General features: G+C 41.3%; 1 long non-coding RNA gene across 5 annotated transcripts in view; it reads left to right on the top strand.

Annotated features, from left to right (window-relative positions):
* Positions 1 to 13,313, top strand: part of LOC141951568 (uncharacterized) — a 105,202-nt gene that overhangs the window by 17,833 nt on the left and 74,056 nt on the right. For 2 of the 5 annotated variants that reach the window (XR_012631392.1, XR_012631390.1), the window contains 2 exons: positions 8,984 to 9,077; positions 9,967 to 10,196. This is a non-coding gene — a long non-coding RNA (uncharacterized LOC141951568). Of the gene's footprint in view, positions 1 to 8,983; positions 9,078 to 9,944; positions 10,197 to 13,313 lie in introns of all 5 variants that reach the window. The other 3 variants (XR_012631388.1, XR_012631389.1, XR_012631391.1) reach the window with 2 other exon arrangements.

Below are 13,313 nucleotides of genomic sequence, written 5' to 3'. Positions count from 1 at the left end.
AGCTGCTCCTGCCTCTGCTGTCCAGAGAGGGTGAAACAAGGAGCAGACACTGCTTGCACAGTCAAGCCTCATCTAGCTGCAATAGCTGGTACTGTCATATCCATGTAACCTGCAAGGAAAGGAATAAGCCCTCCCCCCCACATATGTCCCCACAAATAACCTATTGGACCCACTTTTTAAAACTGTGAAGCTAGATTAAATGGATTGTCCTTAATGAAAACAACGAGTAAAAAGCCTTCCCAGCTGAAAAAAACAGGTCTGTTAATTCCCTTTCAGTGCTCTTTGCTGTTCTATAAGATGTCTGATTTTAATTCTATTTCCTTAACACATTAATAACAGGACACAGCCCCAGGTAATTACTCTTTGCTGTTGGAAATGAAACTGGAAGCATTTGAGATTCCTGTGCCTGTGAAGGGTTTACTTTCTGGGTCATGGGGGACTGCACTGAAATTGCTTTACAGGTTTTTCTTCCTTGCTTTTGAATTTGTGAATGATCAGCAAGTGGTTTTCTGCCATCAGTCAGGAGGTGTACTTTATCTGAGTCATTTAGATGAGAGACCCAAATTCTGGTCTCAATTTCTCTTAAGCAAAAACTTTAAAGGTAAAGGCTGCTTTCAGACTGAAATATGATGTTTCATGGTTGGGACTCAATCTGAGGGGCCTTACAACATACATTCCCCAATCAGCTACATATCTGGGGAGCATCACCCATTCAGCCTCTCTGAATTTAAGAATAAGAAAGCAGAATCCATTTACTCAAGTCCCCAAGCAAAGCAATTTGGACTTTGATTTTTTGTAGCATCTTTTGGCTGATTTATGCTATGATTAAATTTTTTGTTGCTGATGATGCATTATGCATGCAATATCTGATGAAGTAAGATCACTGTAAAGTCTAAAAATAGAGTCGTTCAAGTATCCTTAAAAGAAAACCTGACAGGAATACTAGCTCACACATCAATGAAACTGAGCTGCAAAGGCACAGTCCTCATATCCGCACTTCATGCAGAATTTAAAGCATAGACAGATCTCTGTTGTGAATATTTCTACCATCTAGACCTCAGAGGTGATTTGATTTAATTTAGTTTAATTTAATGAGACAAGAAGACTGGCAAGGTGTACACCGAGTTTTTCCGTACAGCAAAGGTTGGTAGTTTTGCCCGTTTTGCCCGCCCCTGTTAATGTGTTGCAGTTGGCTGGTCATGGCTGCTCCTCAGCAGACCAGTGGGTGCCACTGCAAGTAAGGGATAGCACTTCAAAACAGCTTTTATTTTCTCTCAAATAAAAGAATGAAACAACTCAACCTTATCGACATCAACGGAGGAAAACATCTTTCTCTCTTTCAAACTAAGCAGACACAGCCTAAACATCTGCTCTCTGCCTGAATCATTTATTCTCTTCTTGATGTGAAAATGTGCTCAGGAGGGTTCAGGGATTACAACTGATTCCTATAACCTGCTTATTGGTGTCCTAGTAGAAGCATTGACTGCCTTCTTGAGTCATTGGGGACCCTAAATCCTGTTGCACTGTCCCCTTCCCTTGGAATGGTCACCTCTAAGGGTGAGAACATAATTCAGCCTCCTCCAGGGTGATGAGGAAGGTAGTGAGTGAGTGTTTGGTCAGCTAAACAGAGCAATGCACATGTTTTAATCTGTATATTCACTGAGTGAACATGTCTCTATGGGTGAGATACAGTTACGCAGAACATGATAGGGGATCCAGTCATCCTTGGGCAACATATCACTTCAATTTAGCCTCCTTCACGTAGCTTGAAAGGGGAAGAACAGGGTAGAGAGATCCTAAAAAGCTATGGTAAGGGATTCTTCCAGTTTAGACATGGAAGAATACATTGAAAGATACAGAAAACATGAATGACAACTAGAGAAAAAGCAGGATGACTTCTGGACTCTTCCCTTCCCAGAGCCCAAGTGATCTTCAAAGCTTCTCCAGCGTGTCTTTTAATGTTTGCCTCCGTGCTGACATCACTTTCCTCTTCTCTGGAGTTAACCCTGAAGAATACAGGTCTCCCTTTGAAGACTGCTTGGTGCAATTTATTATTTTGGTTTTGGTGTGATAGTAACTGCTGTCAGCACATGGGAATCGACAGCAGGCTTTGGTTTTGAACACAGCAGTTATAAACAGACCTGCCTGTAGAGAGCACGGAGTTGACCTTGCAAACATTGTGCACAGTATTGACATCGGATTGCTCCTAGTGAAGGGATTTATTTGTTTTGCCTCTGTATCTTCAGCAGTGGAAAGCTTTGACAGAATATCAATGCAATGGGTTATTTCTCAGGCATTTCAAGACAGCCTTCCCCTGAAATCAAGATTTCATCAGTTTGAGACTTGAGAAAAAAGCATTTTTTTGCTTTCCCCACTGCAGCACACAGTGTCTCTAGCTGGATCATTTCAGGCACATTTGCAGTATTTGAGTAAGCTTTCACTACTTCACACACAAAAAAGATACAGGCTTTCGGTAAGTGTATGTAGAACAATTAACCTCTTAACATTCAGCGAAAGAGAGATTAATTATTTCATTTGCAGTTGCTACTTCTAGTCTGTTTTGTTTTGAATAACACTGCTATGGTAGTTAATGACTGTAGCACAGACAGAGAAATCAAAAGTGAGGTAGATGTACTTGCAAGCAAAGCTGCATGCAACCTGTCTTCATACCATGCTTGATTCTTACCCTTTAAAATGGATTAAATGAGGGGTCTACGTTGTCTGCTAGCACCTCCATATTCAATATTATAAACAGTGTTTAATGCATGCAGATTTGCCCTCCCTATGGTGAGTAACTCTGACTATAGCAGTCTGTTGCTTAATAGTATGTGACAGAATTGCTGCTTTTGCTCATTTTGTGTGGATTTGTACTTTCAGAGCCGAAAGCTCCAGGTTTATTCCCAGTTAATGACAGTAGCACTAGTGCCTGCGCACATTCATTATTTACATAGAAACAAAATTAAAACTTTGACAGAGGAGAATATTTTAGGTAGATTGTTTCTGCTTTCATGAAGCAGTGGAAAGCAGTGATGCCGTAACTGAGAGAAAAGCACAGTTAGATCCATCTTTGATACACGCAGAAGTGACAATGCAATTTTGCCAAGGGCCAAAGTATTCTAGACCCATTCCTAACTAATGAGCTAGTGATCCATCTCCCCATCAAATAAGGTACTTCCACACCATGAAATTTTGAAAATTACATGAAATCCGTACAACATAACTGCATCCTGAGAGTTCTTTTTAAATTATTCAAAACAGTAGGAAAGATAAACCCATCAGCCAGATTGTCATTTATTTTTCTGTGAATCTGACAACGTAAATAGTATGCAGTTGAGATTGCAGTAAGTTGAATTGTTTGCTGGTTTTGTCCTAAATTTATAAAGGTCAGATGAAAGCTCCTTTCTATCCACCAAAAAAGCAGTTCTTCCCCTAATCTACATTCTTAAACACTGGAGGAAAATATTTCATTTAAGCCATCCAAGACAAGAATATCAAATATCTATTGGGAAAATAAGTAGTTTTGGCTCCTGAAATGTTAATAGATATATGAATCCCTCTAGTATCAAGCTCATATAAAATTTTCAGTAGTTTTAGAAGTAAAACTTATGAGCATGCTTACTGAAAAGTCTGGTTTATTATTGTGAAGGTAAAAAAATAATTTATTCACCCACGCTCACACACTCTGTAAATTTGTTTTTATATTTAGTCTTGGTCCTTAAAGTATAGCTGTTGACAAAGGTTTAAGGTGAAACTCCTTTTCTGCTCCACTTCCTTGTCCCTCTCCCAGAAAACAGATTTTTCAAAACAAATATTTTTTAAGACTATCTATTTCAGGAAAGATGGCATTTCCACTTAGTTACATGAGACCAATTCTGCAGCAGTCCTCAGGGATATGACAACATAAAGATTATTAAACATATCTGATTCTCACTACTGCCCTGTGTTCTGAATATGTTTCTTTTATTTCTCCCCTTCTTCATTCCCTGGAAAAATATTGGCTTTAATATTATACGAGTTGATACAGTTCTTCAATTTCTAAAATGAAACATTTTGAATCCATTTTGATTTTACAGATCAAATCCTGAACTACTGAGATCAGCCAGAATTTTGCTATACTTTTAAAATACACCCTACGGCTCAGTAACCTAATGGCAGACATAAAATGGATGTTCCAGTTCCATTTGAGGTGTTAAGCTTGTGCTCCAGCCTCATTCTACTTAAATGATCCTTGTCTTGAACACCAATTTTGACTATCTGAGAAGAAAAGGAGAGGCATAATTTACAAAATATTTGAGCTATTGAAGACACACCTGGTGAGTGGATTTTGATGCCAGCCAGTCCCCAAGGGAGGGCACTGTCCTCTTTGACTCCTTCCATAGGAGCCCAGTATCTGCACCCCTGAGGACCTCACCTTCAGCAGGAGGACATGCAGGGGAAGACTGTCCTCTTAGATAGTGGGTTTCAATACATTGGGGATTTAAACATCAAATCCAACACTTCATACCCCAACCTGCAAATCCCTGACAGTCAGGTTGCAGAACCATGGCTTGGTATGGTCCTGGTTGGACTCTTTACCAAGCTTTTAGTTTTTGCTATAACACTAATAATATGCACAGAGAAAGAGAGTGGAAAATCCTATCCTACATTAGGACCTGAAAGACTTAACTAAAACCAGTCTGAAGTTAGCCTGCGCCTGTGAGGTGTTTTAGCACTGTGGAAGGACAGTTCTGCTGCTAAAATAGAATGGAAGGGATCATTTTCAAAGCTGATCTGGACAAAAAGGTGAAGATCACTTCGTTATGGACATATTTAGCTATTTCCAGCTCAGGAAAGCACCTGTGTATGTGATTACACAATACCAGGTGCTTGAGCATTGCCCTAGATAGGGACGACGCTGCAGATCTAAGGTCTCTATGGGCAACCGGGCTCCGACACAATGCTTAGCTCAGTGTTTATGACCAAAAAAGCAATCAGATATGACAAAGAGTAACAAATTTTGTTTATCATGGAAAAGGAGGTAAATTCACCTTTCTTCAAACCATATTTCAGTTTTACCGGGTGCTCAGCACAAGTGAGAATTACGCTGGAGGGCAGAAGTCTGCTACTGCTGGATCAACAAAGCCTCTCTAAGTTTGATAGCTGAATAATTAAGAAAGACAGTGCTTCCGTCAATCCTCTCTTAACTATGAATTGCTTCAGTGCTATATTTACAGCTGTTACATAATCTTAAAGGTTGCTTATGATATAATGAAGAAACCCAGCAGGTTGCCAGCTTAAATAATATTTCATGTGTGTGTTAAAATGAGTAGTTACAGTCCTGGGACTTGGAAAATCTTCATTTTGGTTTATTTACAGTATTATAATAAATTTTGCTGCAGTGTGGAGCTAAATTATTTTTTAAATAATGATGCAGATTGGCTTATTACTCAAAAGTAGAACCAAAATCAACAGATGTAACAGATATATTTAAACTAATTACCAACACATCACCACAGAAACAGGCACATGGCGCGTGGATTCTTTTTCCTGCACCAACCATCTGATCCATGCCTGTGATCATTAATTTAGCACATGCTGAATTGTATTTTCAAATACATCTCCAAAAAAATGAACATGTTCTTCAATTTTCAGATTCCAATCATTCTGTTGTGGACACCCTTCATTTAAAAACTATCTGGACCTTGATAGCCAGCAACATTATTAATCACTGAAATGTCTAATGGCCCAGTTCTGCTGATGCTGAAATTATTACATGACAGTTGCCTCTTGGCAGCAATTACTGACTATCCAGAGTGAAATGTATCAGATGCCACAAATTGAACCGAAACTGAAGTTTTATAGTAAGAGGTTGGTGTGGGGGCAAAGAAGGGAAGGAGGGTCAGAGCACACCCTTGCTGATGGGTTTGGTGAGCAGTGGCTTATGAGTTGTCTTTGAATCTTCTACCAGCTGGAGTTCTAGCAAGTCCTCAGTAAAATTTTAACAAATACAGATTGAACTGGGACTTGCATAGCTAAAAGCTGTGCTAGAGCTTCAGTTTCAAATGTGTAATTTTGAAGAACTAAATAATAAGAACTCCTGAATGGTTTGGAACAGAACAAGTAAAATATGAACAAATGTAATTCCATGAGCTGTCCCCTTCACATTAGCGAGATGGCTCTCATGGGTCAAGTTACTTGCATTAACAAGTTGCTGCAGTTTGCACCTTTTGTTAGAAAGGAAAACTGTCTCTCTTTCACATGCAGAAATTGCATATTTTTACAGTTATTCGAGGTCCTTGCAGAGGAGTTTTCTGAGTCATGTAGCTTTTTATTTCATTATCAACAATATTACCACAATGAGTGATATTAAACCCACATGAAGAACAGCACAAATACTTGAAACATTAGCATTGACAGGAAAGACAGCAAGCTTGTTGCTGCTTAGTGCCTGTTCTAGAGCCTGAAAAAGTAGACTGGGTTGCTGTTGCAGAGGCAGATGCTGACATTTATATAGAGGGAGGTTAGTAGTTAATGTTGGGTGGGAAGGATGAACCTTTCTAGCAATAGTAGATGCTATCCTGTCTCTAAAGCTTCTCTGAGGCTCTAAACTTGGGTCTCCAATGGAACCCAGCTCTTTGTATCTTTCTTTCTTTAGCCACCATTCAGTCTCTGAGATGGTGGCAAAGGAATGGGATAAAGCGTGGTATCTCAGAGACCAGTGAGATTTTCTAAGGGTTCCTAATGCACCTGTAGTCAGGGACATCATTGACAGCTGAAAGGCAAAGTAAAATCCATATAACCCAAACACATATGATTGATCTGTGTCTACCTGCTTTCTAATATCTATATGACTGTAATACTGTAGACCCCAGCAACTTAGACTTTAACAAGCTGACCTTCATGAGAAAGGAAGGAAAGAAGAAATAATTATTCCTGCTTTAGATATGGAAAATGGAAATATATAAAGATGACATTGGAAATCTACAAAAAAGCATGAAATAAGAAACAGATTACAAGTGGTTCAGGCTGTTGTAGACAGCTGGGGAGATCTTTACATTGGGTCTGTTTGATTGCCTGACAGAAATGTGTCTTCTCCCCTTCCCATATGACTGCTGCCCAGAGACGTCTACCTCAATAGACAGAACCTTGCACTTCAGCTTGCTTGGGCACTCTGGAGGGTGTTGGAAATGAGAAGGATCTGTGTGTTTGGAATTATTCCTCCATCAAAGAGCCCTACAGTACAAAACTTCTTAAGATCACCCGTTACCTACCCCAGTTCTTCCCTTGGTGGCCTTTGTGAGGCCATCTCATGACCTCACCCTTACAAAAGCACAAACCTAACAGTTTCCCCAAACCCTCAGCTTTCCTTAGCCCCAGGGACCTGCTATTTCATAGAGTTGTAGAAACACAGAATCGTTTGGGTTGGAAGGCACATTAAAGATCTTCTGGTTCCAACCCCCCCTGCCATGGGCAGGGACACCTTCCACTAGACCAGGTTGCTCAAAGTCCTGTCCAACCTGGCCTTGAACACTTCCAGGGAGGGGACATCCACACCTTTTCTGGGCAACCTGTTCCAGTGTCTCACCATCCTCACAGTAAAGAATTTATCTAATCTAAATCTATCCTCTTTCAGTTTAAAACTGTTACCCCTCATGCTATCCCTACACTCCCTGATGCAGAGTCCCTCCCCATCTCTCCTGTAGACCCCTTTAAGTACTGGAAGGCTGCTATAAGGTCTTCCCAGAGCCTTCTCTTCTCCAGGCTGAACAACCCCAACTCTCTCAGCCTGTCCTCACAGGGGAGGTGCTCCAGGACCCTGATCATCTTCATGGCCTCCTCTGGACCCGCTAGAGCAGGCCCATGTCTTTCTTACGCCGGGGGCCCCAGAGCTGAATGCAGTACTCTGGAGGGGTCTCATGAGAGTGGAGGAGGAGAATCCCCTCCCTCGACCTGCTGGTCACACTTCTGTTGATGCAGCCCAGGATACAGTTGGCTTTCTGGGCTGTGAATGCACACTGCTGGCTCATATTAAATTTTCCATCCACTTGTACCCCCAAGTCCTTCTCTGCAGGGCTGCTCTCAATCCACTCATCACCCAGCCTGTATTTGTGCTTGAGATTGCCTCCAGCAGATTCCACAGCTCTTCTTCATCTCATGTCTCCTGGTTCCTCCTCTCCATCAAACTCCCTCACTTCTTGAGGTGAGCTTAGCAGTAGAGGTAGAGGAGGGAAGGGGACTGTAGAAGGGCACCATGTCAGGTACCTCCACCTGGTACACAATGTGATCATTTCTGATAGACCCATCTTATAGCCAGGGTGGGCAGCCAGGCAGTGGTGGTGAGGAGAAACTCTTATTGTGGCCATTCATGCCTCTGAGAAAGGGGGTGATTTGTCTTCCTGGTTACTCTTCAGGAACACTCACTGTCACAAATTCCCCTGCCTCAGACTGGCAAACAGGGCTTGATCTGTGCCCTGCAGGTCCACAGCCCATGTGCACTGGGTACAAAAGAATGAGGGCTGCAGGAGTGGGTTATTGCAGGCAATCTGCAGAGCTCTTCCTTCCCCTCAGCCTGGGACTGACACAGCACCAAGGTGCCACAGGAGTGATCTCATTCAGCCCCTGCCTCCACAGGCTCTGCTCATCCTCTGACCCTATTAATAAAGACCATTTGGAGAACAGCAAGCAGGGAGGTAGGTGGTAGCTAGGGGGAAGATTAAGAAATAGCAAGCTAATGTTGTAAGAACAGTAAGAGAGGCAAGTGTGAGGTCTTTGATATTTTGAAGTACAGTTCACAATGAACCTACAAAATGATAGTTTCCCAGGCAAATGCAACACACCATAATCTGTACAAATACTCTAGCCCTTCTGCAACCCAGAGATAATTTAGGAGGAAGGTATATTAAGTGTCCTGGAATTGCTTTTTTAAAAGCTGTGAAAGCCTCTTTGCATCTTTTCAAAGAGCTTCTTATATGGGAAAACTGAATAAGCTGCCTTTTGTTTTCAGGCGAGCTCTACAGCGGAGAGGCTGTGGAGGATCAAGCTGTGAGGCAAACAACAAACACCACCTCCACATGGCTAGTCTACAAACATGCTTACACGTTAGTATATCCATCTTCAAAATTCTGTGAGACCTGGTAGGATAAAGGCTACCATCCCCTCACCTGTAGACTGCTAGGATGTGACAGCTAAGAACTGTTCAGTTTTTCAGTGCCAGAGTCCACAACTTTCCACTAACAGCCCTAAACATAAAAACCCCTTTCCTTCCCTTTCTTGATGCCATGCAGACTGACTGTTGGCCAGGTCTCATCCCAGTGCACAGTGGACTTTAGCTACAGGCACCAACAACTTGCCTCAGTTTTCAGAGAAATTATAACAAGAGAAGGAAATTAATAACAAGCAGTAGTGGAAAGCTCTGGGGTAACAAGATTAATAGGAAGCATTAACATGAATTGACTGTGCTCTTAATTTCCAGGCAACAGGTTTGGTGGCAATGCACCAGTTGGTCAGCTGGTTTCTCGTGGCAGCTGCTGCTTTAAACCAAAGTGGGTTCTGCAGTGAGGCTGAGGTGCAGACAGATTGACAGACTTAAAACTTTTAAAATTATATTTATCTCACACAAGAAAGATGGTAGAAAAGAACTTGGGGCAGTGAGGAGGATTTAAATCAACAATACAGCCACCTAAATAGCAAAGAAAGTTACCTAGCTGCTAACTGATAAGAAGGACAGGTAGGACAGAAGTAGCTGGAGACCTTTGAAGATCAGGAGGATAAACTGGGATTTGCTGTAGGGAAAGAGAATGTGAGAAGAATTGCAGGCCCAGAGTAACAAACCACGATGGTAATTGCAGCAGTAATTAAATTGAGGGCAATACTGAAGATATCACAGGATGTGGACAAAAAGTATCATGTCCACGGCAAATTGTCAGCCAAGCAGAGCTCCCCACTTGCTGTTTCTACTCACACAGTTCTTCACATTGCTGCCACCAGTGCTGCAACCAGAGCTGACAGCGTCCTGCTCATGCACTTAGACACAGTACAGTGTCCACACTGACTGCATCTGCTGCTGGAAGCCCATTCTGAACAAAGCAAACCATCTCAAAACGCCAAGACAGAACCGAGACTCTGGGTCTACTCATCTGTTCTTCCTGCAATTCTGGGTTCACGCAAGGCTGTGTTTTTAGGAGCCTGCAGACAGCTTCTGACCAGATTCTGCTAAGGTAAGTGCTGTGTTAAAGAAGAGTAAATCATTTAATAAAGCTTCTTTCCAGAACTTACATAAAAAAGGCTCTACGGAATTGTTAGTTTAGCACTTAAGGGAATTTTTCCCCACACACACCCCTCAGCCTCATCTCTTAACAGTCTCTGATACCCTCATTTATTATTAGAGAATTAAATTCTGACTTCACTGGGGCTTTGGGGGTTGGTTTTTTTGGTTGGTTGGGGTTTATTTGGGTTTTTTGTTTGTTTGCTTGTTCTGTATACAAGAAAGGAAAACAGATGAACTTAACTATACAGGAGAAAGAAGAGCCTTCCCCCTGCAGCACTCTCTTGCTAAGGGAGTAGATAGCTGATGCTGGGAGGTAATACTGCTGATTCATTTTCAGGGTTGTTTTACTGGTGTGGGAGTTATACAAGAAAGAATAAATTAAAAAATGCTGGTTTTGCTGTTTACTCTTGGAGACTGCACATTGTGCTGTTTTTTTTGCTTATGTGGACCGTGATTCTACCATCTTCTCCCCATTTTAAAAAGTAAACTCTTTGAAGGTGCTCTGTGTAATGTGTTAAGTAACACTTTGTTTCAGGCAGGTGTCTGAAGCTATCTAGTTACTACTTTTACCGAGAAAAGACTAATAGCCCCTTTCAGGCCTCGAAACCACATAATTTCAGCAGTGTAACTTAATGGCTTATTCGGTGGAAACTATATAGTCGCTCTGGGAATGAATAAAGGTCCCTCAGCCCATCAAGGTTTGTCCAGCCCTCATACTCCACTTTCCCTAGGGCAGCCTCTAATCTGTTTTCAATGATCCCAATATCTTTTGCCTCAACCACCTTGCTTTGGAAGCAATGTGCACATTTATGGATCTGTTTACCAGCCTCAGACTGGAGCTTGTTTTTCTTTGTTTTATTTGCCTTTCTCTTAGAAAGAAAATCCCAGGGCAAAACCCTCACTACAAAGCACACCCTGAGCTCTGAGGGTGATCTTTGTCTTTTCTTTTACTAGAATTTTTTTTAACTCATGCAGAGTCATCAGATACTTTCTCTTGCCTTCTTTTTTCAGTAAAAAAAGGGAAACAAGTTACATGTTTCTTCTCTTTCTTTCACTTGTATTACTATATGGTATCCTCAGGTATCGGAAATCCTATGGAACTGAGACCTACCCAAAGTCAGACCTGGGTGTTGAACATGTGCCACAACAGGGCAGATTTTAAAAATCACTCGTATTGAGCTCTGAAAGAGTAAAATGCATTTTTTTCTGGGATTTGCTATTGCCTGAAATAAGTCATTTTACACTGAGCTTTTTTGGTTAGATACTCTTTCCTTCTTTACCAGGTGGCTTCTTTTAAGGGGCAGATTTTCCTAGAAACACTTTAATTAAGAAACAAATAGAAACCAAAGTCTCATTTTCTTGAATATGGCAGGTCCACAGCACGTAGCCTGATAAAACCCAGACCTTGTACAAGATATGTGAGCCCTGGCAGTCTCTGTCCCCCAGAGTCTTTAATGAGGTCTCCAATTGTCTCTTGCACCAAAACACATCCCATCTCATCTCCTTCAGGCCAAACAACTTTACTGGGGTCCAGGTTTTTTCAGATTAAAAATACTCACCTGAGAAACTTCCTTCAGTTTAAAAACTGTTAAAAGCTGCTTCTCCCATGACAGAACATAATCCACAGTTAAGAAATTATAAGCGTGTACAGGGCAAACAAATAAAAACCCCGATCATATTTAGAATGAGGAATCTTCAGTTATATCAGAATTGTGGCTTGGGTTTTGTTTTTTTGTTTGGGTTTTTTATACTGGTGAAAAAACAGAATGAAAGAAGCAGTGAAAAGAAAGACTTGGCATGCCATATCACTGTTACTGGGAAAATTATCCTTATTTAACAGAACCATTCAGTGATGGAGTCATACTGTTTACCTTATCTTGACCTACACTTAAGTGCTTTTAGCATCATTGCTAAAGAAAAAAACAAGTTATTTTCACATTCCTTGAATGTCATACTGCAATGAGCAAGGGAAGCACAGAGGCAATTTCTCAGGCTGGAAGTGTCCAAAGCATTTTAACCAGGATCTGGGAAGGAGGAGGACTTAGCTCCATAGCAGTGTGTCCTCTCCATAATGCAGTGCAGAGCATGTGCCCCAGGTGATGTTAATGGGGAAGGCTGCAACTTCCTTACATGCTTCTGTCAGCCCATTCTCTTTATGGTTTCATCGGTTAGACCAAATGAAACTTCAGTTAGAGACTGAACACAGCCCAGGTGCCTCACAGAAAGCCACTGCCAGATACTTACATTCAGGTACAACATACCTGGCTGCCATGTTTAGCATAAATTCAAACCTTTTCCTGCTGCGAAGTTCTCACTCTGTGATGCAGAACAGTTGTGCACAGAACTACTGACCAAACTGTTCAAATACAGCAAACTTTTCACTGTTTTTTCCGGTACCCATTTATAAGGCTGCTTTATAGGGTCTCACTTCTGCTGGTATCTATTCATGTATCAGTCTGTGAACAGTGCTGTTTTGTCCTGAGTCCAGTCACACCCTTAGCCCTTGAGCTGCGGTAATTAGGAATGGTACTTTGTAGAACATTGCTGTTTTCACCTTTAGCTTTGGGAGTACTTGGAGGGAAGCTAATGGATTAAAACTGGCTATATAAAACTAGCAATATTTGTACAAACAGCTGTTTATACAAAAATGAGAGCAGCAGAAATGTTTTCACTAGAAAAAGAAAAAGGTCGCAAATTATATTTTCCAAATTTGAACCACATTTGCACTGGATATATCTCCATGAAAAAGCATTGGACTTACATCAAGTGAGTTTAATTGTGTCTTTACCGTGACCCAGTATGTTTCTCTTTCATCCTTTCTTGATTATTCCCTTGTTCAACATGATTGCTAGTTTTCATTATGCAGCACCCCAGTTGAGCTATTTGCATTCATTAACCTTTCAACCTGCATTTTGGAATTTAGTTTGACTTTTCAGCTTTGGTTTTACTCTTTCTTTTTCTCTGCTAGATTCCTTCCTTCACCCCCCCACTCTTCTTCCTGAACTAAAGAGAGGCAGAGACACACTTTGGCTAAAAGGAGCAAAAGTTTTAAAAAGTAATTCTCTGT

This window comes from Strix uralensis, chromosome 1 (assembly GCF_047716275.1).
Source record: "Strix uralensis isolate ZFMK-TIS-50842 chromosome 1, bStrUra1, whole genome shotgun sequence".
In the NCBI taxonomy this organism is placed as follows: Eukaryota; Metazoa; Chordata; class Aves; order Strigiformes; family Strigidae; genus Strix; species Strix uralensis.
Note: the sequence above shows the minus strand (reverse complement) of the source record. Positions and strands in the feature narration are given on the sequence as shown.